Genomic DNA, 25,838 nt, shown 5'->3' on the forward strand with positions numbered 1-25,838 from the left:
AAAAGAGCGATTTCCTCACACGCTGCATTATCCAGACGGTGCGCGCCATTCTCACGGCACCCCGGCCCCAAAACTCTACAGTCCAAGCTCCCCGGACGCAGTTCCCTTGCCTCCGGCCCAGCGACTGTTGATTCAGCTGAGCTCAAGGCACTCTCCCTGAAGACGGCCCTCCTGATCGCATTAGCCTCCATCAAGAGGGTTGGGGACCTGCAAGCGTTCTCTGTCACCGACACCTGCCTGGAGTTCGGTCCGGCACATTCTCACGTTATCCTGAGGCTGCGACCAGGCTACGTGCCTTCCCCCTTCAGGATCCAGACCCAGCTGTTTCCAAGCTGGTATACCATCTTTGACCAGCAACAAATATGGTGGAACATGGTGACTGATCAACCAACTATAATTACCAGCTTAGACCATCTAGAAACCATCAAACATGTCCCAAAGCACAGTTACCATGGGGGGGTTCTCATAAATCCCTGCCAACCTCTTTAATTCTATTAAGTTTAAAAGAGAAAATGTATTGGAAATAGTTATGAACAGATGCTCAAAATGCATTTGAGAGCCAGAGTTCTCCACACAGCTTGTCTAACAGCTGGATTTCCCCAAGCAGAGCCACTGTATAGGGGGACACATAAGGAAGAACACATAGGGAGAAAGAGAAATTGGACAGGAGAAGAGAGGCAACAGGAATGGTAGAGGATATACACAGATATATACAATTATGCTCCATCAATAATTGCTTGATGATAGTGGTTCTCAAAATGTGGTACTGCTGAATTCCCCCAGGTGGTTACACAACACAACACTGGAAAGTTACAAAACTAAATATATAGAAATTTTAATTAAATTGGTGTGCTATATTTATTTTTCCACATTTTACTTTTATTTAAAATTTTAATTTGCACTCTATTGAATAGCTTCAGTTTTTTCTTCTACTTTGCAGGATGCGAGCTGATTCAAGCTGGGCCCAACAACTTTATTCTCTCGCTAAAAAGAGAGATGATTGACAAAATAGGAAGCACATTTTTTCTGTATGCCCTTAAAGTAAGACTAGATGCTCAATTTCATGAATGCAGGCTTTTAATATTGGCCTGATTTTGATTAAAAGACACTGGATTTAGCACTCAGTTTTGAGGATGTATCGATAATGTCTGAAAGACCAGTTCAACGCACTGGTGAGATGAGAGGAGTTGAAGATAATTTTTTTTTTTTTTTTTTTTGTAATAACGTGTTTGAATTGGTATATTGGCACATGCACTTATATTGTTACCATTTTGAAACATTATTGAGGTGAATATGTGCTCATTTTCGATGTTGCTTAGATAGGGTCCATCTACAGATTTGCAAAAGGGTCAGTCAAGGGACCATGATTTATTTTAACTACAGGAATATAGATAATCAAAATATGACATTATGTAAATGTGTCTTGAATCTTGTGCTAAAAAAATAAATAAAAAAAATACATTTGCCCAATGCTGAAAAAACAAAACAAAAGGAAATTGGAAGATGGTAAGAATGTGATGATTTGTTCAAAGGTTGTACAGTACTTGGTCTGAAAAGTTTGAGAGCCACTCTCTGACATACCAGCAGCTATGACCCAGGTTTTTAAATGAGTTATGCAGACAGAGAGCATCTGTTGTATTCATATTTCAAGCTTAATTTCTCTGTTGATTTTACAGGATAAAGCACACAACATCAGTTCAAGTAAGCAATGCAGTAGGTAATAAAATCACTGTGTTAACAACAGGTCTCAGTTTTATGGTTGTAGTATAGCTAATGTCACAGTCATAAGGAGAGTGATAATATAATGCAATGCAAAAACCGTAGATTAAAAATCGAAGAGCTGCAGGGAACAGAGTCTGAAGTTACTGGGGTCAAGCCATCTCTCTTAACATTATGCCACAGCATTTTTAGAACTGTTTAAATGTCTGTTAAATATCAACGATTTTAGCCTTCTGGTAATGAGCTATAAGGACATTAGCATATACGCTGGACTGGAAATTATCTTGTTCTTGTTCAAAAATATATGTGGCCGATTAAACATCTGGTGAATAGCACCACCGAAAGTGGCAATGTCTCTCATGAGAATTTGGTTCATTATATTTCAACAGTGAATCATTTGTCAAAATGACCTGTTACCCTGTTTCATAGGATCCTGCTAGAATTAGATGTGTCTGTATTTAAAGACTAATTCATGAGAGATGTTGCTCTTTGGAATACTTTGATTCCTCTAAAACCTTTCTTATTAAAGTAATAGTTCACAAGAAAAGAAAACTCTCAAGTTGTTCCACACCTGTATTAATGTTTTCTTTCTTTCATGGAACACAAGAGTAGATGTTAGGCACAATGTTAATCTCAGTCACCAGTGGTGGATTTAGGCAGGGGCGACATGGGCAGATGGAGCTTGATGGGGGTGGCACAGGGCCCAGGGCACCATAGAACAGCAACTGTCAGTCACTTTCAGTTTTATTGTATGGAAAGATGCAATGAAAGTAAATGGTTATAGGATCCTGCATACCATCTTTCTGCTGGAAAATACTGTCTGCTCATAAACAGTCTGCTGGCATAAATCATCTTTCCCCGTCTGTCGCTCACTTCTGCAGAGTTGACGCTCCGCTGCGAAGACTCGCCAGGTATGTCAAAAACGATTGTCCCCTTAATGTCCCTCGCACGGAGCTTTGACGCGTGGCTCTCACTTCCCAACCCATCACGCTGGTTGGCAAGGACCATCCGACTTGTCTATGCAATTCAGTTCGAATGGAGGCTCCAGCTGATTTGGAAGCGGTTCGGCAAAGCACAGATAGACCTGTTCGCTTCCCAGGAGACCTCATTGCCCGCTCTGTTACTCCCTAGTGGAAGCTCCCCTCGGGACAGATGCACTGGCACACAGCTGGCCCCAGGGGCTGCACAAATATGCATTTCCCCCAGTGAGCCTACTTGCACGGGTGCTGTGAAAGGTCAGGGAGGACGAGGAACAAGTCACTCTGGTAGCCCCCTACTGGCCCACACAGACTTGGTTCTCGGATCTCACGCTCCTTCCTAGAGAATTCCCCTGAGGAAGGACCTTCTTTCTCGTGGAATCCTCTGGCATCCACGCCCAGACCTCTGGAAACTCCACGTCTGGCCACTGGACAGGATGCGGAAAATCTAAATGGCCTACCACCTGCTGTCGTACATACGATCAACCTCCCAGGCAACTTTACACCCTGAAGTGGCACTTGTTCACAAATTGGTGTACTTCCCGATCAGATGACCCACAGTGATGTGCAGTCAGGTCAGTGCTCTCGTTTCTGCAAGAGAAGTTGGAGGGGAGGCTATCCCCCTCCACCTCGAAGGCTTATGTAGCCTGTTTAGGGACAGCACCATATTGGCTGACCACGATGCAGTGGACGGTAAGTCACTAGGGAAGCACAATCTTATTATCAGGTTCCTTAGAGAGCCCGGAGGGTAAACTGTCCCAGGCCATGCCTGTTCCCTTCATGGGATCTCTCCATAGTCCTTTCAGGCCTTCAGAGACCCCCCTTCGAGCCGAGAATCAGTTGAGCTCAAAGCCCTCTCCTTGAAAACGGCCTTCCTGATCATGCTCGCTTCCATCAAGAGGGTTGGGGACCTGCAAGCATTCACTGTCAGCGACACTTGCCTGGAGTTTGGTCCAGCAGACACCGATGGGCTACGAGCCCAGTCGCCGTGTTTATAGCAACTCCTCCATCTCGGCAGGTAGGATCTAACACTGCGCCATTCCCAAATGTGGCCTGAAAACCCATGAGATGTATTTCGCCACGCTTTACCTCCCCCCAGCCTGGGCAGGTGGTGACCTCCGCTGGGTCTTTTCCCCCTGAATGAATAGGAGTTGGAAAAGAATGCCTTCCCCAATGTGTGTGATAGTGTTAAGATGTCCCCGGCCGCTTTAACTCTATGCGAGAAACATAGAGAGAGAAAAGGTACAGCTGGCGCGGCCTGCTCCCATGCTTGGCACAACGCTTTGTTCCTCACCTTCGGGAACATAAAAAGATTATGCCGATTTTATTGGGCGTTGAGGAAGGGTACATGCAGACTGATGTAGACTGTTGCTTTGGCACAAAACTGCCTGCCCGCACCTGCATCAGAAGCGCACGTACAAGGTTCAGCACATGGCGTGTGTAAAACCTTCCAGCAAGGATGACAGGAGAAGACAGTTCTTCAAACTCAAGGTGCAACTTTAATGTACACACTTCCCACATACACAGTACTTTACACACACTCTGTTACACATATTAAGGAACACAGTAGGCTTCCTTGTGTCAGACTCTTCCTTCTAAAGGTTCTGTGGCTGCCACTTTTCTCCCGCTCTCCCCGTGCTCACTGAAATTAGACACAGGTGATAGGTATAATTTAGCTCAGGTGTAAGCGCCCTTACCGCTTTTCTCTCCCGGACGGGCGCTTGACCACGCCCCTGCTGCCACATACCCCCACCGCCCGACTCAGGCCGGGGCGCCATCCGGCCTGCCCACCACTCCCTCCCCATTTCTGGACATTTCTGGATTCCCTCAGCCATCTGCACCCCCGGTCTGTGGACCACCTTGAATTTAAAAGGCTGGAGGGCTAGATACCAATGGGTGATCCGGGCGTTAGTATCCTTCATGCGGTGAAGCCATTGGAGTGGGGCATGATCCGATCAGAGGGTGAAGGCCCGCCCCAGCAGGTAGTATCGGAGTGTGAGGACCGCCCACTTGATGGCCAGACACTCCTTCTCTACGGTGCTGTACTTGGTTTCCCTCAAGGAGAGCTTCCGACTGATGTACAGCACCAGGCGCTCCTCTCCCTTCACCACCTGCAAGAGTACGGCCCCCAGCCCTCTGTCTAAAGCGTCCGTCTGTAATAGAAAAGGGAGAGAGAAGTCAGGTGCATGTAAAAGCGGCCCCCCACAAAGTGCGGCTTTAACCAGCGTAAATGCCTGTTGGCACTGCTCCGACCATTGGACCGGATCTGGAGCCCCCTTTTTAATGAGGTCAGTCGGCGGGCTGGTGACATCCGATATAATTAGGCACAAACCTTCTATAATAGCCAACCAGCCCCAGGAACTGCCTCACCCCCTTTTTGGTCTTGGGTCTAGGGCAAGTCGCAATCGCCGCGGTCTTATCAATTTGGGGACGCACCTGGCCATGACCCAAGTGGAACCCCAGATACCGAACCTCCACACGCCCAATCGCGCACTTCTTAGGGTTTGCCGTGAACCCCGCCCGCCGCAGCGATCTCAGGACGGCCCTCAGATGTTGCATGTGCCGCTGCCAAACATTGCTATAAATGATAATATCATCTAAATAGGCAGCGGCGTAAGCGGTGTGCGGTCTGAGGACCCTATCCATGAGTAGTTGAAACGTGGCTGGTGCCCCAAACAAACCGAAAGGAAGCATCACGAATTGGTGTAATCCGAACGGCGTAGTGAAGGCTGTTTTCTCACGGGACATTGGTGTCAAGGGTATCTGCCAATAACCCTTCGTTAAATCCAAGGTCGAATAAAAACGAGCAGTACCTAACCGATCGAGTAGTTCATCAACACGGGGCATTGGGCATTGCACATCTGCAAATTCCTTTTGTAATTCGGAAACCTCTGTGAGTTGAAGTGGTGAGAGGTGGTCTCCACAAGTAACCAGGGGGTTAAGATTGCTGCTTTTGTTTACCTCTGGTCCGAGCTTCGCCCTCTCCGGAACTACCGTAGCCAACGTCACAGAGACCGCCTCTTCCCTCCACAATTTCAGGAGGTTGAGGTGATATATTTGACGTGGGCCCCCTCTATCGATACGTTTAACCTCATAATCGAGTTCATCTACTCGTCGTGTGACCTCAAAGGGTCCTTGCCACTTGGCGAGTAATTTAGAGCTCGATGTAGGGAGTAATACGAGTACCTTATCTCCCGGTGCAAATTCCCTCAGCCGAGTACCCCTGTCATACAGCCGGCGTTGGCGTTCTTGAGCCTGGAGCAAATTCTCCTGTGTTAACTGCCCCAGTGTGTGGAGTTTTGCTCGAAGATCAAGAACGTACTGAATTTCACTTTTACCATTCGAAGGTCCCTCCTCCCAAGCTTCGCGGATGACGTATAGAATAGAATAGCCAATAGAAATGGGCTATTAGATGGAGAAGTGTTATTCGTTCTCCTAGGTGACCGGCCATAGGATTATAGTGAGCCGCCTGGAAAACCATTTCCCGGCGGCTCCATGGAATCAACAATTGAGTCACCTCCTCCCTGGTTTGAGCGTCCTGCGTCACTCTATATAACCGATCTTTAATCATAGCAAAATAGGGATATGAAGTGGCGACACCCGGCCGGAGCTGTTGACCATCAATTACTCTCACTTGGTCAAGAGCATGTTTCAGGGTTTCGTCCCACGACTGCTCTAGAGGGAAGTCCCCCTCAGGGAATTCCCTGAGAGGAGGGGCGGCAACCTTGCCTCTTCCCTCGTCATTCAGAGCAGCCGAGGACGACCCCGGCTCCGCCTCCCCTGCCAGAGCTTCGCACACCGCACACCTCTTTATGCAGGACTCATCCGCGTAGATACCCTCTAAAATATCAGTACCCAAGATTAGCGGATGAGTGAGGCGGGAACTAACCGCTGCCTCCACACTGTGGTTTCTTCCCCTGAATTGAATCGCCAAAGTCACCATGGGATACTTGTGAACATCCCCATGCACACACCTCACCCTCACCAATTTAGCTAAATCCAAAGCCCCGGGTTGAACCAAGCGTTGGTGGATGGTGGTCTGATTACAGCCGGTATCCAGCAAAGCTTGGTAAATACCTCCCCTGATCCTTACCGGAACCCGGTATGCTCCAGCCCGATCGGGGGCAGCCTGCGGGACGTCGGAGACCCGCACCAACGTCCCCACCTCCATCAGCAGACACTGATCCCGGAAGTGGTCCGGGTCTCCGCACTTCCAACAGGCCGGCCCAGGCGTCACACCTGCACTTGTGCTGGCGGGCGCCCCCACCTGAGGAGGAGAGCAGCTGAAGGACGGGGAAGGGTTGGGTACATTCCCCCAAGGCTGGGAAGCTGGGCTCTGGTTCACTCCACGCCTGCGCGGGGCAGGAACGGGCCCTGGGGAGAGAGCAGAAGGAAAGGTCAAAGGGGAGGGGTAGGGAACAGGGAATGACACAGGGGAAGGGGAGAGAGAGAGAGGGCTCATCCACCCTCAGAATTGCCGCCATGTGGTTCTCCGCAAGACGGACGGCTGCCTCCAGCGACGCCGGGCGGTGGCACTGGACCTACTCCGCCGTTCTCTTGGGCAAGCGTTGGATAAACTGCTCCAGCACCACCTGGTCGACCAGTCCCTCGACGTTGCGACCCCCCACCAGCTGGGAGGACTCTACGGGGCGATTCTTTTCCATTGCTTGGAATAAACTTTTCCAATTTTCCTTTCCCGGGTTTCGGCACCAGTGTAAAACCTTCCAGCAAGGATGACAGGAGAAGACAGTTCTTCAAACTCAAGGTGCAACTTTAATGTACACACTTCCCACATACACAGTACTTTACACACACTCCGTTAAACATATTAAGGAACACAGTAGGCTTCCTTGTGTCAGACTCTTCCTCCTAAAGGTTCTGTGGCTGCCACTTTTATCCCGCTCTCCCCGTGCTCACTGAAATTAGACACAGGTGTTAGGTATAATCTAGCTCAGGTGTAAGCGCCCTTACCGCTTTTCTCTCCCTGCCACAGCGTGATTGAATAGGGACCCCTAGTGTTGTTGAAGTGAGCGACACTCTAGGTTACTGTTGTAACCTCCGTTCCCTGATGGTGGGAACGAGATATTGTGTCCCCCTGGCCACCACACTGAACCGAGCCACTGCTATGCCCGAACCTTATTATCAGCTCCTCAGTGCAAAGCCTGAATGGACAGATGCATGTTTCCATCCTTTTATACCCGTATGTCCGGGGGAGGGACATGCAAATTCTGTCTGCCAATTTCTCATTGGCCTTTTCTCAATACATCAGTTTATATGAAACACGATATATCTGTTTGCTATTCAAATACATTTCTGTCTTGAATACAGCACAGAATCTTTACATCTAGTTCTTTCCTTTTAAGTACTGGTGGGCAATTTAAAAGAACTAAAAACATCTTGGTTACGTACATAACCTTGGTTCCCTGAGAGGGAACGTGACATTGCATAATGACGCAATGGGGACAAGTCAGTGGTCACATGGTCTGAAGCCCTATACACTTCAATAACGGCACTTAAACGATGCCAGTACTGAGCTATGTCATGGGCTACTTATAGGTGTCTGCTTCGGGGCCATTTCCTCATATTTTCTGCAAAATCGCACGAGCCTATACAGCAACTAGTGAGTATGGCCAGCAACACAAAGGGAACTTTGTTTACGTACGTAACCGAGATGCTCTTTTTCGAAGGAACTTGTACATTGCGTAATGATGCAATGGGGAACGATATACACTCACAAAATGTGGACAGTTGCTGTCAGTTGTTTCAGCCTGTGTGGCACGCATACAGTGCCATACAATCAAGCTTAAAATTATAAAAACTTTGGCTTTACTCTTGTTCCAACAGAAAGAACCGATTATAAAATCTGAAAAAAGTATGCAGAGATGACCGTCCTGCTGCCATACAAATTTCCTCCAAGGACGCACCTCTAGCCAAAGCCAAAAAGGATGCCACACTCCTCATTGAATGTGCCAGAATATCCAGGGGTGAAGGAAAACCGTGCATCTCATAAGCACTCGAGAACATGATGCCATATGAGAATATGAGACAGCCTCTGCTTAGTGACCGAAACACCTCTGTTGCAGCCTCCAAAGCATATAAACAGCTGCTCTGACTTAGGTCACTTGCTAATGCGGTCAACATAAACCCGTACAGCATATGTAGTCTTTCCCTCTCATCTGACTAAAAAGAGGAGAGAGGCTGCAAAGTAATGGTCTATGAGCAAAACAATCTAGTGATAACCTTAGGAAAATAGAAATGAGGTCTCAACACCACATTTGATAACCATGACGTGAAATTCTTACAGAGAGGATTGATGGACAGGGCATACAAATCACCAACCCTCTTAAACAATGCCAATGCCTAAAGCAAGTAAGAAACGTACCAGACACTGATGCTAAGGGCTGAAATGGAGCACCTGAGAGTGCCTCTAACACCACATATACATCCCATAAGGCTATGCAGACAGGGCGAAAAGGTCTAAGCCTGACTAAAATGAGAGACAAGAGAGTGTCTGCCAATAGAAACCACATTCACAAGCTCATGTTCAGCCACTATAGCAGCTAGATAGACTTTAAGCATTGTTGGGGCCCCAAAATGCTCCTGTATAAATTCCAGCACTGAACCAATAGGGCAGTGAAATGGATCTTCATTTCGCACTGAACACCAGGATGTGAAAATAGGTCACTTTAACGTAAATAGCTTTCTCTTTGATGGGGCTTTAGCATTCAGAATGGTATCAACCATAGCAGGGGATAACCCCTCATTCATAAGAATGCCCAAAGAATGCCCAAAGGGAGGGGCCAAACCCATAACTCTCATAAGCCCTACCGGGGGTGCCAAATGTAGCCCCTCACCTGAAACAACATGTCCATTCTGACCGGAATCTACAATGGCATCCCATCTAGGAGAGAGAACACAGTCGAAAACCATATGTGAGATTGCCAATACGGTGCCACTAATAGAAGCCGAACTTGATCCTCCCCAACTCCCTGCAAAACTGCGCGAAGCAGGCTGAGCAGTGGAAATTTATAAACAGGCGCTGTTGGCCACTGATGCATCAAAGCATTGATGCTCAGCGGTGACACGGCCGAGAGTGAGAACCACATGGGACAGTGTGATGTTTTACTCGAGGCGAACAGGGCCACTTCTGCTCTGAACCTACTCCAGATCTGTTTCACAATTTGAGGATGTATTGTCCACTCACTAGGTTTCAAACCCTGTCTGGACAGGACATCCACCCACAAATTCAAAGGCCTGGGACATATATGGTTTGCCATTGAGTCCAGCTCCACACCTAGAAAAAGAGTCTGTTGTTTTGGAAAAAAGATGTTCCTTTCTAGGTTAACTTGCAGCCCTAGATTGTTTAAATGGCTGTGAATGATATTTGTTGTTGGACAGCCAGACTCTCAGAGTCAACTGTACAATAAGTTTTGTGTGCCCCGAGACCTTGTTCATGGCAGGAGAGGCAAAACTCAGCAAATTTTGGTTACATGTGTAACCCTTGTTCCCTGAAAAAAGCGGAACGAGATGCTGCGCTTTGCTAAGCGCTTTTGGGATCAATTCTCCATTGTGACCAGCTATGAATATGTGTATAACACGTCAATGAACATTGAAAGGAATTTATAGCCTCAGCTGGTGAGATCATTAGATGCACCTGTGGCCAGGCTATTAATAGACGCGTCACCAGGTGTCAGATATCTTTTTCTGAAGAACAGTCCTGGGACGTCCCAGTGTGGCAAAGAAGCGCTGCATCTCATTCCGCTTTTTTCAGGGAACAAGGGTTACACATGTAACCCGAGACGTTCCCTTTACAAAAAATTCACTATGATGCTGCGCTTTGCTAAGTGCTTTTGGGAACGCAATACCCACGCCGCCGCACTGGGGCTGTCTGGACCCCTACGGTTGTGAAGTGTGCTCACAAGAATGCGAGAGGTCTCAGACATGAGCTTGAGATGTCGACTCAAGGACGTAAGAGCCCGGAGTATCATAAACATCTAAACCATAAAATTTGACAAATGTGTGCAGAGAGGACCAGCCTGCCGCATCACAAACTTGTTCAGATGTGAGCTTTAGATGTCAAATCAAGGACGTAAGAGTCTGGAGTAGCAAAAACATCTAACCCATAAAGTTCGATGAATGTGTGTGGAGAGGACCAGCCTGCCGCATCACGACCTTGTTCAGGCATGAGCCTGCCATAAAAACTGATGAATGTGCACGGAGAGGACCAGCCTGCCACGTCACAAACTTGTTCAGGCATGAGCTTGAGATGTCGACTCAAGGACGTAAGAGCCCGGAGTAGCATGAACATCCAAACTATAAAATCTGATGAATGTGTGTGGAGAGGACCAGCCTGCCGCATCACAAACCTGCAGTAGAGGGACCTCTCTAGCAAAGGCTTTAGAGGAGGCGACTCCTCTGGTGGAGTGAGCCCTGACACCTACTTGCGAAGCTTGACCGCGCACCTCATAGGCCAGGGATATAGCATCCCTCACCCAATGTGACATAGTCTGCTTGGTAGTGGCCGGCCCCCTGTTGCGGCTCCCATATCAGACAAATAATTGCCCTGACTTAAGCCACTGGCTAGTGCGGTGGACATAAGTCTGAAGGGGACGGACTGGGCAGAGTCTGTGAAGTCTTTCCTGCTCCGGCGTTAAAAATTGCAGGGATCAGAAGGCTCCCAGAGTGACAGGATGTAGTGTCAAAAAAGGCACCTTAGGAAGGTAGTCAGGATGAGGATGCAGAATAGCTTTGGCCATACCTGGGGAAAATTCTAAACAGGCCAGCAAAACAGACAGAGCCTGTAGCTCCCCAGTCCTCTTAAGAGAGGTAATCGCCATAAGAAAGACCATCTTGAGAGTCAGAAGTCTGTCAGACGCTGACTCTAGAGGTTCAAAGGGGGTATTAACCAGACCCTCCAGGACTATTGCTAAGTCCCATGAAGGAGTTCTGGTCTTAACAGGAGGCCTCAGTCACATGGCTCCACGAATGAAGAGAGCGAGTAGACTAGCATGGCAAGCCTAAATGGCAGCCACATAAACCCTGAGAGTAGCGGGGCATATGCCTGCTGACAGTTTTTCTTGCAGAAAGTCCAGAACTGAAACAATTTGGCAGTTAACTGGATCTGCACCATGTGAACTGCACCACTTTTCGAAGACACCCCATTTATTGGTGTAGATTTTTCTGGTAGAGGGAGCCATAGCACTAAGAATGGTCTTGATAACCTCAGGTGACAGCCCTGTGTCCCTCAGTTGGTACACTTCAGGGGCAAAACATGAAGTTTCCACAATTCCTTCCGGGATGAAATACCGTCCCCTGCGCCTGAGACAGAAGGTCCCTCCTGTCTGGGATCGCCCAAGGCGAGCCGTCGAGGAGCGATATTAGCTCCGAGAACCATACCCTGTTTGGCCAGCTCGGCGCTATCAGTAAGAGGCAGGACCCTTGCTGACGAACTCTGGCAAGATGCCAGAGTGTTAAAGTGTTAAAAATGCATACAGCATTCAGGGCCATGTATGCGCCATCGTGTCCAGACCTGGGGGGGCTGGGTGACTCAGGGAGAAGTAGAGGAGTCATTGCGCTGTTCATAGAGGCGAAGAGGTCCTCCCCTACCCTATAAAATCTCACCCAGATTTGTTCCACTACCTAGGGGTGGAGTTTCCACTCACCCGTCGGTATTTTCTGTCTGGACAGCAAATCTGCTCCCACATATGGGCATCCAGGGATATAAACTGCCCTGAGTGACAGGGGCTTGCCCTGGGCCCCGAGGAGAATCCAGTGTGACAGAAATGTAGCTTACGTGAACGTGGACCTCCTTAATGGTTTATGTAAGAGACTACCACTGTATTGCCCACCCGCACAAAGACGTGGTAGCCTCTGGAGGAAGTATTTCAGGGCCAGAAATACCGCCATCAACTCGAGACAGTTACTGTGACAACCGAGCTGACGACCCTCCCATCCCCTTGAGCTGGACGACCACTTAAGACCGCTACCCAGCCCGTCAAGGAGGCGTCTGTTGTTAGCAGCCTGCGACGACATGATGCACCTAGAGTGGGACCCAAGGTAAGAAATTGGGGTCTGAACCACATAACAAGGGAACGAAGCATGTGGTGCATAACCCTTATTAGCCCTAGGGGACTGGCCCTTGGATGAAATCTCCTGGCTTTTAGCCACAGCTGAAACGGTCTCATATGGAGCAGGCCCAAAGGGATCACCATGGACGCAGACGCCATAAGACCTAGTATTTGTTGATACTGGTGAACAGTGCAACCTTGACCTAGCCTGAGTTTGCTCAGGATGTTCTGAATGGATGTAATACGAGCGGGAGACAACTGTGGCCGCATCGTGATCGAATTCCATATAACCCCCAGATAGGTGATTCCCCGGGTGGGAGAGAAAACGCTCTTTGAAGTTGAGTTTCAGACCCGGAGAAACCAGATGATCTAAGACAATATCCCTGTGCTGAACTGCCAGTTCTTGGAACTGCGCTAAGGTCAGCCAGTCGTCTATGTAATTCAGAATGCGGACGCCACGAAGGAGCCAGTGCTGCATCCATGCATTTTGTGAATGTGGCAAAGGCTTTCGTGATAGGGCTAGGCCGAATGGAAGTCTCGTGCTCCCAAGAGTGACCCCTAGTGTCACTTCATCGACACAATGTTGAGTGAGTGACAGACAGGGAACTATATGTATATACAGAGTGGAAGTAAACATGTGGAATCGGCCTGATGCTGCACGGCAGTTTTCTCTCTGTTTTCTGTTGAAGTCTTGTAGATATAAACACGCATGTCCTTTAAACACATAATTGTATTATTTTACTTTATGTTAAGAGTTAAACATGTAGTAACCGTGAGCACCAGCAATTAAAATCATTATCCTGCTGAAGGTTTGAAGCCTATGCAATTATGTTCAGTTATTTCAATGATTCATAATTCAATGGCAGAATTTTTCTTTTTTTTAATGTCTGTGAATGGTTGTTAACTATCTGTTTGATTAAATGAATAAAATGTAGGAACAAACACTGGCAAGTAAAACCTCAGTAACTATTAATGGTTTATAATGTATATTCACATTAGAATAATGGTCCAGATAACCTTTAACCCTCAAGGAAGTAAAAAGTAAGATCTCTTTAATTAATTTTGTTTTAACATAACCCTCACTTTAAAATAACTAATAAATAATTAGTAATTCCTTGATATTTATGTGGTAACACTTGACTCTTTACTTATGGGTTTCAAGATTTATTTAAAAAGACATTCAGCGATCTCAAACATGCAAAAGTATTTTTTAATGAACAGAAGAGATATCCCAAGGAATACACAGGTTGGGCACATACATCCCTATATTTCTATAAAGTAAGCTGACTATGATCATGGCCGTAACCACTATAGACGTTAATTGGGTTGTGGTTTAATTTGTATTTTCTTTGTGTCATGGCTTAATTTCGCTGTGTTGTGATTTAATTTGTGTTGTGGTCTAATTTCTTAGTGTTGTGGCATCATTTATTTTCTTTGTGTTGTGAACTTTTGTTTGCCTTGTAAATTGTGCACCTCTGGGTCACTGTAATTAACTTGTATTGAACCTGGAATATTCATTTAAAGCTGTAAGTGGTATAATGTTGCATCAAGCAAAATCTCTTTTGTTTTCTGTAATATAATTATTGCAAGTGAAGTTTATTGTATATTAAGTTGACAAGAGGCAGCAGGCAGTGCTGTAACCATTAAAACAATTTGGAATCACCTAATAATAAGTCAGCTGGCAGAAATTACTGCAGGCGAAGAGATAAAAAAAGCACCATCCTCTGGTCTCATCAGACATGATGCTGCTTTCACTTATTAAATGTGCAACGGAGTCCTGCAAAAAGCATAAAGTTGAATCTTGAATCTTAATGCAAGGAGGAGAGATTTGTGGCAATTTAGAGCTGTACCTCCATAGCACTTTGAATTATTCAGATGTTTCAGCCGAGGGGGTTGTCTGTGCATACAGAGTAATGAAGCTGGGACAATGTGGTGAACATTCAGAGGAAGTTTGGTTTTCATAAGAATTCCTGGGAAAATTAGACCATTGTGAAATGAGAACACTGTGAGCCTGGTGGTGAAAATATCTGATTGCATTACTTTTTTGTATTCAAAAGAGGTAAATTGCAGTTGCTCTTCAAATATTAATTTTTTAGAGGCAACTGGTATCAAAAATACAAAGCTTTGTTTTGCACAGTGTGAAAGCTGTGTACTAGTAATATGAGTGGCAAACGTATTCCCAGAATGTACATCCCACAGTTGTACAAAAAGGCTATTTTCTCCGCATGAGATGTCATTTTACCAGCACCATCAAGACGCACTATTCATCTGCCTGGTTGGAACTGTCAATGCTCCAATGACATAATTAAGGGTACATGTGTCCTGGATCTCTTATAGCCTATATATTTTTTCTCTTTATTGTTTTCTATTCAATTGCACTTAGCCTCAGCTGAGACTAACCACCCCAACATCTCAAAATACAGCAAAAACATTTCTTAATCAGTGTTTTTGTCTTCTTTTCCAGTAAAAATATCTAAACTTTCCATTTAGATTTCAGTATTTTAGTTTTCTTTAGAAAACAAAATACATTTTCTTGAAATCTAAAAATGTGTAAGATAATAAGACTTATTTTTAGAAAAATTATATTGTATTAAATGGATAATTCACCCGAAAATACAAATTCTGTATTTGAATAATAGTAATGAATTATATATAATATATAATTATTTATTTAAATGTAATTTAATTAAAGTTTTCTAGTAAGCATGCATGCTACTGTGAAAAATAATTTCTCATAGCACTCATGAACACAAAGTGGACATCAAGATTTTCACACAAATGTTTTTTTTTATGTTTCTCAAACAGACCTGTCGTATGCCTACAGATGACTTAAAAATAGTCAATGCAATTGTGCGACATATTGCATGATACTTAGCATAGGTCATAGTAAAGGCTGAGTCTCCCCCTGGCCATGGGCTGATGTGTGTATTTTTTGTAATAAATTTTGTTTTATCCCCTTTTCTCCCCAATTTGGAATGCCCAATTCACAATACTTACTAGGGTCTCATGGTGGCGTGGTTACTCACCTCAATCCTGGTGGTGGAGGACAAGTCAATCCGTGCATCTTATCAAGTGATTCACATTGATCAATTTTCAGGCTAATTAAGCCTCCGAGAGGGATAAAGGCAGATTGCGGACGGTGGTGCGAGTGTAAAACAGTTCAATGGAAAGGAGGAGGCAAGAACCGGACTGGCGATATAAACAATATTTTAATGATTAACTTAAACAAAAGACAAACACACACACGACGGACATGTCCATAAACGATCTCTCTCTCGTTGCACCACCATCCGCAATCAGCCTTTATCCCTCTCGGAGGCTTAATTAGCCTGATAAGGGATCGGGTGTGTATAATCACGACCCGGCCACGCCCTCCGCCCTGTCACATTCCTCCCTCGTTCTCTCAGCCAGGGAAGCCCCTGGCATGACGTACACCCCCCCTCTTTCCCTGGGGGAGGGCGTGCCCTAAGCCCCGTCTGCCGGCAGGTAATCCCCATCTACCTGGATGAGGGAGGGGACAAAGGGAGGGAAACAGAAATATAAAAAATGGTGGGGGGTCCTTCCTGTAACAGTGTAGTACCACCCCCCAAAAAAAACACTGTAAAATTTAAACGAGAGGGAATATGCCAACGCGGATTGGCAGTGAGAGAGAGAGGAGAGAGAGATGAAAAAAAACCCACTTACTCGCCAGTTCTCCGATACACCGTAGCTTGTTCCTCGGCCACTCCTCCACCCTCTAACGGACGACAGCCGTGCCTCCCCGGGCAGATCGGAGGCAGTCCTCCAGCCCCTGGCAGACGTAACACCCAGGCGCATTCTCGGGGAACAGAAGGGGTCTCCCCCACCCCTGGCAGTGGTTCTCCCGCTCCAGGCGGTCGGCAGCGAGTCCCTCCCCATCTGCAATCGGCCTTTATCCCTCGCAGAGGCTTAATTAGCCTGATCAGGGACCGGGTGTGTATGATCACGACCTGGCCCCACCCTCCACCCTGTCACAAGGTATTAATAGAGAATTCTGATTGCCACTTAAGGATGATACTGCTTGTAACTGCTGGTCTAACATCAGTTTCCCCACCACATGTCCACACCTTAATTAGTAGTAAGAAGGGAAAGGCTGACTCCAAATCACTGACTGCGGCCGAATGTGATTTTCATAGAGTGGTTGCAGTTGACAAGTGTAAAATTGCTGCCTGCATGTGAAAAGGGAATGTCTTCATTTCTGAAATAATTTTAACATTTTCAAAAAATATATATTAAAGTAAATAGTGTGATTCTTGGATCAAAACCATTTCATTAGATTTAATCAAAGTGAGTAATGATCTGTTTTTAATTAGCCTAAATCAGTTTACAGTTAAAACAATAAGCATCTAAATCAAATCCGAAACAAACCAGCATTGAGATGACTTAAGTGAAAATAAATGCATCAGACACATTGCTTGAACTTGTGAATTAGATTTTCTCCACTAGATTTTAACTTAAATTCAACAAACTTTTCAAGTTATTGCTTTATAATGAATTAATGTCGGTGCAGGGAATGATTTTAGCATATGCAGCTCCAAGAAGATCAGGAATATTTGAATGACTCCAGATGACAATAAATGTATTTTAAATGTTTAATATTATTTATTTATTTATAACATCTTATGTGGTTGGTGGAGAGGGTAGCTTTAACCTGCAGTTCGTTGATCCTCTGTCTACTGTATGCTTTTTGGTCTTTAAGATAATTACTGTGAGAAATATAAATTGTACATGCTGTCTTTAGTTTGACATCTAACTCTGTATGTATGTGAGCGAATCACAGAATCACACCACACGCATGAAGAGTCCATGACCTTCATAGATGCTGTTAGTTTCTCTTGTCTTATACTCTTTTGGAATTTGTTGTGCTCCAACCAGCACATACTCCTTTCCTTGAGCTAAATATCTCAGTCGGACATAACAAATATCTAGGAATGCTTGACCTCATATGATTACCGTTCCCGTGCTATTCCGGTCAACATTTATTGTCCTTGGCTGTCTCGCAAGTCTTGCTATCACTATACTATTGGCTGTTGGTTGTTCTTTGTTCTATGAAAGGTATAAATATTATGCTTGCTGTAATCAATTTTGAGTAGATTGAATAGAAGCAACTGTGTGTTGTCGTTCTTTCTTCTCCATTCATGAAGTCTTCAGATACGCAGACTCCCGACTGCACTTACCTGGGCATGCACTGAAAGGGACCGAGGAATTCTTGATGGTAGAAGTGTTGTGTGCTAAACTACAACAAGATCCAAGTTTTATTCCTAACAGTTTGGGGGCTTCGTCCGCGATACCTTACAAACAGGTAAGGTCAATTTTTTATGTTGACCTGTTTGGTGGACTCCTTAAAAAAAAAGGGAACGTTATTGCTCTGCTAGGCTGCAGAAAGGGAGCTGATCACTCCATTTTGACCAAGTGCACATCGAAAAATTGAAAAAAATAAATAAATAAATTAATTAATTATTAATAATAAAAAATAATTAGGAAAGGGTTTCTCTGCATCAGTGTGCGCCTGGAAAGAGAGCTCTAGCTCTGTGAGATACAGAAAGGAGGTAAAATACCTCAAATTTACTGTTAGAGTTTAACATATCCTGACTAAGGTGGGAAGAGGACGGATACAGTCCTAGGGAAATAAATTAAAATTAAAATATTGAACTTCAGAACTATTGAGGAAAAAAAACAGCTGCATGCCCAGTTCTGCAGGCGTTGGAAACTGTGTTTGGAGAATTATATGTTGTCTGTTATATGTTTGTTATTTGTTGGGACTGTTATTTGGTATTTGTTGGCATTTTGATGTACTTATGAGAGTATCCGTGGGAATTAGGACTGAAGTGTGATTGCATATGGGAGTGTGTGGTGAGTCCTTAAAATAGAAGGAACGCAGAGTGTATGTTGTATGTGTCCTATAAATAAAGGGACAAGTGTGAATACAATCCCCTGAAAGGGATACGATGAATTGAATGAATGTTGGGAATGAAAGCTGTCTTGTGAAAATTTGATTAAGGGAAAAGTATAAAAACTTCAGAAATATCGGCATTATGGATTGACTATAGGCATTATAACTGTGTGTTTTAGAAAAATTCTTGATAACATATAAACAAAAATTTCTTAAACAAGAATGGGGGGAAAATTAAGTCATCCCCTGCCAGGGGAATTACCAAAGGCTTGCATGTTCAGAAACAATCGGGGGTATAATACCGAACCTACTGTGATAGACACTGTGTATTGGAACTGTTATTTGTTATTGTGTTTGTGCATTTGATGTGTTTGAAAAGCTATCTGTATTGTGGAGCAATAGCTGAATTTAAAAGCTTCTGAAATTAAAGTTATGACATTTTTAGACTACAATATATTTACGCTCTGATACATACATGGGATAGGTGCATGGTTACAGTCACACCTCGATGGTTCAAATTGATAAAATGCAAGTGCAACTTGGCACTCAAGTAATAACATTTCCATTAGATAAATAGAATCAAAAAACGCTATTGGCATGGTTGCAGATCAGAGGGCCCCTGGTTTTCAACACAATGCAAATACGCAATGAAGAACATGATAAAAGGATAGACGGTCTGAAAGGAATAAACACCTACTGACCCATTACAATTTTGGAGGGGGAAAAATACCATCAATTGTGACTCAGCCATCAAATTACAGAAGTTGGATTACTTTTTAATTAACACTATTATAGCATAGGCATAATAGTACTGTACATGACCATAAAATTTTGATTGCGATCATGAAATTCCTATTGTAATTATGTTTAATACAGCATACCACTGATGAAAATGTTAACTGTAATAATCGTTCCACTAACTATGACAGAGGCACTAGCAATATGCGGAAAAAATTAATACCCGACCCAGTAAGTATCTTCTACAGTACGTGAATGTTTTAAAGAAACTTACGACTTACAGTCAATTGACCGGACGGGAGTATAGATTCATACTGTCCAAAACCTTACCTCCAGAAATAATTGAATTGATATTAATTGATAAAGTGCCTTTGTTGGATAAAAAGAAAAAATGTTTGATCAGCCATAGAAAGGAGAAAGGAAAAAACTTAATTAGATCAATTCATGAGTAAATCCAAACCTATGATTAAAAAGGGTGAAAGGACCCTCAGTGGGATTATAAATACATAAAAGAGTCATACGAGGTGTGGAAGAAAATAAAACAATTCTGGGACAAAGGTCCTGAACAAAAAGAGACCAATCAAATGCACGCAGCAGTCTCTGTTTCAAAACAAGCCGCCTAAATATGATATTGTCGTAAACAAAGCTTTAACCACTAACCTCCCAAATACACCATGCGCACTGATGTATCCCGATTTAACACAATTTAAAGGCAACTCAATTAAGGACGTATTAGATTCCGATTCAAAGAAAGATACGAGCAAAGGTACAACAGCTGTATTTCCTTTATCAAGTGCCCAGACGGATATCATATCGTTTCAATAACATTGTCAGAGACGCTGGCTATATGCAAAGAATTACCATATATAAACCGCATACCTTTTTCATCGACACAGGCACATCTAAAAATTCATTAACAGCGCATTGCTACGAGGGCTCTATTATGGGACACACTCAAAACTCTGTGGGAATTAATGGCATTCCTGTTAAGTGTCATATGACACCAAAATTACCCATAACATCTCCAGATAACACAAACTAAAAAAAAAGATTGCTGTTTCCCTCAGTATATTGTCAGTCTGTGATTACAGGACATTGCAGAGAAGTTTACAGCTCAACGTCTGTCAACACTTCTGCTGCAAAACAGGAAATGCTCAACATCGACGCAGCGCTATGGGCCGCCCACAAAGATGAGGCAGTCCTTATTGATATCAGACCATATGTTGCAAAACTCCGCTCTGACATGTCGGTATACTGCAAAACAATACCCCCTATCCAAGGAAAAGGAGGAAGGTATAGGTCCCATAATACAACTAAAAACTATTATAAACTCTTCATTTAACACTCCAGTTAATCCTGTAAGGAAGGCCAATGGCATTTGGCGTATAACTTAAGATCTGAGAAAGATTAATGATTAATCATTCCACTCTCACAGGTGGTGCCTGATGTGTGTACAACTATAAATTCAATACCTGCAAATCACACTCATTTTACTATAATCAACTTGTATTCTGCCTTTTTCAGTGTACCAGTATCTCATGCCGCACAGCCTCTGTTCGCATTCACATACAGGGGCCAACAGTACACTTGATGCCATCTGCAACAGGGTTTCCGAGACTCGCCTGCTGTATTCTCCGCTGAAGTGCACACCTCACTAAAAGACACAAAGCTTCCACCACAGACTTGCTTGCTACGATATGTAGACGACATTCTAGTTCCGGCCCCGACGCTGGATCCTACACAGCTGCCTCAACTATTGTCTGCAACGTTCTGGTACAGGCTGGCTTCAAAGCATCCAAAGAGAAACTGCAATTGGTGAGACTGAAAGTTGACTATCTCAGTCACGAACTGCAAAAGAGCCTGGGTGCCGAACTGCTCTCTATATGACAAGATCCTGAGAGAAGCCACACTCTCAGGGGCCAAAGAACCCATTAAGTGGACAGCTGAGATGGACATGGCTTTTAAGCATCTCCGGAGCAGCACTAGCTCCCATCCAGCTCTGGGCTTACCCAAATATGGTGAAACATTCCACCTTTACGTGTATGAGGCGGCAGGTACAGCAGCAGTGATCCTTGCACAATCCCATGGTGGCATCTACAGACCAGTTGCGTACCTCTCAAAGACGCTTGATTTGGTCGCCAAAGGCCTCCCTGTGTGTCTGCGAGCCGTGGCTTCTGCAGCATTGATGGTGCAAGATGTAGAGCGTATTGTTCTCTCACACTGTGCACACATCTCACCAGGTAGGTGCCAGTATGTATAACATTACCACCCAACACATGACCGCTCAACATCGCTCAGGCTATGAAGCAATTTTATTGGCAACTGCTAATCTGACCATTAAGCCAACCTTATTACACAAATTGTTTACCAAAGGAGCTTTTTCTAATGACTCTCATGACTGTCTGGACCGTATAAACAATCCACTTCCTGCAGGTCAGATGTTTCATCATCTGCCCTGGAGGAGGGAGACCATTGGTACGAATCGAAACGAATCATTGAGGCCTACTCCCTCCCATAAATCGGCATGGGATTTGCCGATTTAAAGCATCTCTGCTGTCCACTTAATGGGTTCTTCGGCACAGGCTGCTGAACTATTTGCATTAATTAGAGCATGCCAATTGGTGAAAGGAATAACCATTAACATACACACAGACTCACAATATGCATATGGGGTGGTGCACGATTTCGCAAAAATGTGGGAAGAGAGGGATTTGAAGACATCTTAAGGAAAACCCATACCACACCAAAACCTAGTTGCAGAATTACTCAGAGCAGCACAACTCCCAATGAAATTAGCTGTCACAAAGGACGCAGGCCACATGGCAGGGGAGGCGAGAGGAAACAGATTGGCTGATTAAGTAGCAAAGTTGGCTTCAAAGGAAGTCGTGAAAATCAGGTTGAAGAAACCATTTCTATGATGCAGAAAACTTTAGTAAAAGATATTGGCGTAAAACTTTTACAGGCAAACCCATCCGAATCTGATTTTCAACATTGGGCCTTGAATGAAGTGAAACCTGATTAGAGTAATTTGTTAAGAGACAAGCAGGGTCGTCTGGCCCTGCCCAAATTGGAATTACACCATCAAGTGTAACTGAACTCTCTCCCTTTGAGATACTAATGTGTAGACTTTTCCCGACGCGCTGGCTTTCTCTCCACAGGTGATACGGAGGTGGTGATCGAGGAATATGTGGATTCTCTAATCAAAACATAGAATGGCATTAATGATAATCTCTCTCTCTCTCTCTCTCTCTCTCTCTCTCTCTCCCTATACCCACAGAAAACCCACTCACCCATTTGTTCCAAATCAGCAGGTCCTAATCCACAGATTGAAACCAACAAAGTCTGGAGAACCACGATACCAAGGTCCGGCAACGGTCATAGCCATGACCCGAACAGCAGTCCTGACTGATCTACAGGCACAGTGGATACACGCAAGCCATGTTAAGCCAGCACGAGAGGAGGGACTGAAAGGTGACTGTTGAGTGCGACCCCACTGAAGGAGCTGAACACGCAGCATCAGTGGCAAGCACAACGCAGGAGCCTGAAGGTCCTGAAGAACCACGATATATGTGGGACCTATTGATAATCCAAGCAAGTAGAAGGCATAGAAATAAGCCCAAAACAGTCTGGTGTTGTTTATTTGGACACCACCCTACCTGTGCAAAGTGTGATCCGGGCCGAGAGAAACAACCCCTAGTCACACAACAGGATGAAGGAAATCATAATGATACTGACCGCTATCGGAGCCGTCACAGCCGTAAAGCACCTTAGTGATTTCGAGCACCCCAATCCAACCCACTCATACGCCACAAACTTGTGGTGGCGCTTAGCTAATCACACAGCCCTCTCAGCACACCAACAAATCATGTTATGTTTGTTCCCACTTTCCCCATAGTTCCACGCATATGGGAACAAATGTTACTGAATTAAGTTATCATGAACCCCTGAACTGGGTGACGCATTACAAAGACACCACCCCAGCAGATCAAGCCCTGTGGGTAATACAGTACTTTCGCCCGAGAAACGGTTCTGGGGCATTGCCCAAGGTGAAGTATTTTCCATACCTTATAACTTATCTTGCCATGAACGAAGAGGAGGTAGTGACCCAGTAGGTAACATACTCGATGAACACTTCAGGATCACCTATCAGAGCACACTCTGGGGAAACCGGTCGATCTGCTGCCAGTGGTGCCTGAGGATATGTGACGGGTACTCCATGGGGGTCTTCTTAGTGCAGAAACAAATTAAACTCTCACAGTTTAATCTTGACAATAGCCTATCATCATACACCAAAAAGACCTGCGCAAACACCATAACAGATTTTGAGCCACACCTTCAGCAAGCATACACCTGGATGCGGGCCTCACGGGCAGCTCGGAGACATTGCTCGGATGTGTGCCTCCGTGATACACACCCCTTTACCCCCACGGTCGATGGAACTAGGTCCATAAACTACATGCCTCATTAGCGAACGACTGGACCGGACGATGTGCTCTAGTCGACAGCTCTGGATCAGTGATGATAATCAGGGTGAGGCCAAACAGCTCCATAGGACGCAGTCGAGTGAAGAGGTCACCTTCATCAACTCTGACCCAGCCAAACTACACTCTGGAAGATCAACGAATATGGAGCAGAGTGGACAAGTTTTTCCAATAATTTTTTGCCCCCATTGGCGTAGCGAACGTTGTGAATCAGATCGAAATTAACAGGTTTGACTTAGTTACGTTTATGAATGTTACAGAACAAGTGTTAGAGGAAATAAAGAAAGAGCTCAAGGAGCTGCGTTTAATGGCCCTCCAGAACAGGATGGTCTTAGACCAGCTAATTTCTGAAATGGTAAAGAGGTCACAAGACCGTGACAATGGGGATGTTGATTTCTTTTCAGGTTTTTGGATGTTCATTTATAAAATTGAACATTACTTAATGGTCATATTCTGTGTTTTGCTTGTATTATTCAGCATCACCTGCCTATGGCCTTGTTTTATGGCTTTAATCAAACGAATGATTTCCAGCACTATTAGCTTAGTGGCAAGACCACCTCACGTTGCTTATTGACCCCTAAGAATGCGCGAAGAAGATACAAGGGTAAAATTCCCATGGTAAAGGTTTTAGCATGGTAAAATGTTCAATCTTATGATCAATGAGTTTTTCTTTTTCAAGTTTTATTCCTAACAATTACATTACAGATAATGAGATGGACCGGTAAAAACTGTACATCGCTTTGTTTCAAACAGATTGCAAACAGGAGAATATTTGTTTTAAATTTGAATTGTTTTTTTTTTTAAAAGTAGACATTTTAAGCTTTCTTTAGACATATGTTTTATGTTTGTGGAATAAGTATTCAAGGAGTTTCACTTCATTTTTGTGACGTGTTTCTGAAATATGCTTGTGACAGAGACAACAAGATTTTGTTGTTATTGTGAGTGTACACAAATAAAAGTATACCCTTTATAGTCTTTAATGATGTCTTACACTTATCTGTATACCAAAAATTACGGAGTAGTGTAAGTTGTTTCTGCTGTAATGACAAAAATATCCAGCAGGACGCGCCCAGAGGGTTAAAATGAGTCACTATCAGTTATTGAAAAGATGGAGGGGGATATTAGTTGAAATATACCCTTTTGTGTTCTGCGTTTGGAATGACATGATAGTGTGTAAATTATGACAGGATTATTATGACATTATGACAGAACTATCCATTTGGAAAAAAAAAGTCTTGTTTTAAGCAAACCTCTATAGTCAAAACAAAACAAGTTACAATGTAAGCTCTCAAGCTGTAAACAAAACAAAAAAAAAACCTAATCAATCCAAATTCCCATTGGAGTTGCAGTTAATTAGATCCAGGTAGTATGCTTAATGCAGTTACGACTTGTCCATTATCTCATTAATTACACTAGTTAGATGTACTGGACATAGATGAAAGTTTTTCGTCAATGTAAATGTTGATGGCCACAAGGACTATAAAGAGCAAATTATTTAATTTTTGTCATCTTTTCTTTTCTTATTATTTCATTATTATTCCTTTAGCAGTTCACCCTGTTTTCTAGTTAGACTTCACCTCATACAGAGACTATGCAGGGAGATGGATTTTTCATGTCTCAGCTCTCTCTGTAGTAACTTGACATCATCCAGCAGACTCTTGTGCAGACTCTTGTGCCATCATAATTATGGTTGGTTGCTGGGCGACAGATAACATATGATTTACAACCAAATGCAATGCATGACTGTTTGCTAGAATGGTAATGAATGTGATTACATGCAGTCTGCTCAAGCACCAGGTGCTATTCCATGCATGATGAAGGATATGCAATATGTGTTTAGTCCATATATAAATGTCATTAAGAATTTCTGAGCGTTAAAGTGAAGTGTGTTTTTCTGTGCTCTTAGCAGTACCAAAATGGAACTGCAAAAAAAATAAAAAAAAAC

This window comes from Xyrauchen texanus, chromosome 19 (assembly GCF_025860055.1).
Source record: "Xyrauchen texanus isolate HMW12.3.18 chromosome 19, RBS_HiC_50CHRs, whole genome shotgun sequence".
Lineage (NCBI taxonomy): Eukaryota > Metazoa > Chordata > Actinopteri > Cypriniformes > Catostomidae > Xyrauchen > Xyrauchen texanus.